The sequence below is a fragment of the Triticum dicoccoides genome, chromosome 7B (assembly GCF_002162155.2).
Source record: "Triticum dicoccoides isolate Atlit2015 ecotype Zavitan chromosome 7B, WEW_v2.0, whole genome shotgun sequence".
NCBI classification, from domain to species: Eukaryota; Viridiplantae; Streptophyta; class Magnoliopsida; order Poales; family Poaceae; genus Triticum; species Triticum dicoccoides.
Genome location: NC_041393.1, coordinates 365,045,047 through 365,047,940, shown reverse-complemented (window position 1 = coordinate 365,047,940; position 2,894 = coordinate 365,045,047).

Sequence of the window (2,894 nt, the reverse complement as noted above, 5' to 3'; positions counted from 1 at the left end):
CACGCAGGAGGAGGGGACTGGAGTGTGCACTTGCCCCCGGAGTCATAGACGGAGAAGCCATCCACACCTTGGAACCGAACCCCCAGACATGGTCCTGGGGTTCACAACTCGATGCCGCCACCAGAGCATCTCCGCCACCGCTGCTCCTCTCGCGGTCCTACCGGTGTAGAGATCAGGAATGAGGAGGAAGCTAGAAGAGAGAGAGAGAGAGAGAGAGAGAGAGAGAGAGAGGAGGAGGAAACGAGTGGGTGGCTAGAGGAACAAGCTCGGCGGGGAAGGGTGGGGTGCGGGAGGAGTGGAGGAGGGAGGTGTGCCAGGCACGGCGGCTGCGGGGATTGGGAGAAAGGGGCTGGTGTTTGACTGACGTGGCGTGGGAAGGGCATGGGACGCACGTCACGCCACGCGGCGCGGGACGACTTTTATCTCCCGCTGGATGACCCGGTCAATAGGCACGCGGAAGAAAACAAGCCCAGCTACCGTTGTGTGGGACCATCAGCCAACAAGGCCCACCCGTCATAGTTCGCGGGGCGGGTTTGTACGTGTCAGTCCATCCTCTATCTCCCTCTAGCCAATTGCAGATGAGCTCGCCCACTCCACACGACGCGGAGGGAGCGGCACGCGCGACGCGCTGCGTGTGGAGAGGCGCGCGTACACCCAAAAAAATTTGACCCAGCCAATCGGATCTAGCCCGAGCCCACACGCCATACACTGTCCAGATTTCACCATGCGGTCAAAACGACAGGAGTCCATTCCCAGCGAGATCCAACGGACGGCAGGAAAAAAAGACTCGGTCAACCCTCATCGAACGGCCAGCGAAGGAATTGATCGAGGGAGCATTCTGGGAACGAGTTGGCTAGCTTCTGTTTTGTTTTAAATGCCATGTCATGTTCTGCTGCTAACCCTTACCATTACCACTCTTCATTCCCTTGTTGGATTTTTCATCATTAGACCTAGGATCTTTTGTGGTATCAGAGTCGGCATACTTGATGAGAGCCGCCATGAGCTCTCCCATGTCATTACAGTGATGCTTAAGCCGCTCTAGCTTCTGCTTAAGGGGGTAAAATGGCAATTCTTCTCCAACACCAGAACAGTTGAACCTGCCGCGATTCTATCGGATGAACTGATCATAGCTGAAACCCGACAGACTCAATGGAGGGCCGACTCATCCTCCTGTTGTACACAGTTATCCAAATCAATAATCGTCAGAGGCTGCTTACATGTTCACTTAAAGTTCTAAATGAAGCGCGCTTTCAACTCAGCCCATGAATTGATGGAATTGGCGAGTAAGCCTTTCAACGAGGTTCAAGTCGGTTCATCCAACATCATGATGAAGTACTTGGCACATACAACATCATTAACATCTAGCATCTCCATAGCCAACTCATAGCTCTCAATCCAAGCCTCGGGTGGAAGATCAGCTGTATAATTAGGCACCTTACATGGGCCCTTAAAATCTTTGGGCAAACATTCATTGCATAGAGCTGGTACTAGACATGGCACACCAACTGTCGTGGAAATCATCCCAGCCTCAACAGATGCCGAAGGGTTTACTAGAAACTGCTGATGAGCCCCCAATTGAGCTGCCAATTCCGGCTCGTGACGGGTTCTAGCCTGATCCACAAAGGCATGAGCATTGTTCATCATATTATCATCATGGGGCGGGTTATGTCTATGGGGCGAGTCATCATTATGAGGTAGGTTACAACGTTGTTAACTGCTGGAAACCGCCGGCGACTCAATACGCCAGCTATAGCTTCGACTTAGGCGGGGAGTTTCGTGAACATGCTCACGGACGTACGGATAAGCTGCCTGTTGCGCCACAGCCGTCTGAAGAAGCTCCATCGCGTTCTGGGCCTCTATCACCGCCGGAGACTCGCCTTCGATCGGGATAGCCACCAGTCGTGTAGCCGCTACTATCATGTTATCTACAGGGTTAGAAGCCAAATGGTGTTGGAACCCGTTGAGGGAGGGTCAGATCCCTACGAGGCGGGTCTGGCAAACGAGGCTGGGCTGCCGCTCCAGTTCCTGGTGCCTCAGCAGCTCGGCATACACCGGGCGGGTTACTCGTTCCTTCCCCGGGTGTGTTAAAAATATTGTCCCCTCAAACTACAAAGGTAGGTGGCTCTAGTGCCTTCTTCGAAGAACATCATTGGACGCATTCTGATCTAGACTTAGGCGGGAAGCTTCTGCCCTTATCCGCTATGACTCGGCATCCATCGAAGCTCGCTCCGTTGCCATCCTGGTGTTCTCTACATTAAGATCCTCTCGGGGTTTGGCCACCTCATCTTGCACCTTTGCAACTTCTGCATTATGTCGTGCTTCATTTGCTTGGGTCACCTTCGTGGCTAACAGAACCGTTAGGGTGCCCAGGAGCTCAGATAAAACCAGAGTCAGCGGCCGAACTGAGCCGCTCGGCCCGACTGTCGCAACAGCAGTTGAACCGGATATCATGGTAGCAGCTGTTGATGAGTTTACCATTTGTTTCGTACCAGCCATAAAAATAGTAGCCCTGCTCGGCGTCTCATAAGGGTCCGGAATACTATCACCATCGGAATAGCCCCCAAGCCCGCCATCCTGAAGTTGATAGATTGATTCAGTTTCTCCGGCCAAGGACTCATCACCTGAATAGGTGGACGTCTCTCCACCAGATGCAGAACCTTCCTCAAGATCCGCCCCATGAACAAAGCCAACGAAAACATGCTTCCGGTTGGCTCGAACCCTGGCAGGTCACGCGCGCTGAGCTGTCTTGACAATGTCGGTGCAGGTGTTCGGCTCACGCTCTAACTCGCCGATTTTGACGATGAAGACGTGAATTCCGCCAAAGGGGAACCGGTACCCATACTTGATTGAGTCGGCCTCAGGGCCCCAGCCAGCATCATCGATGTAGATCTTGT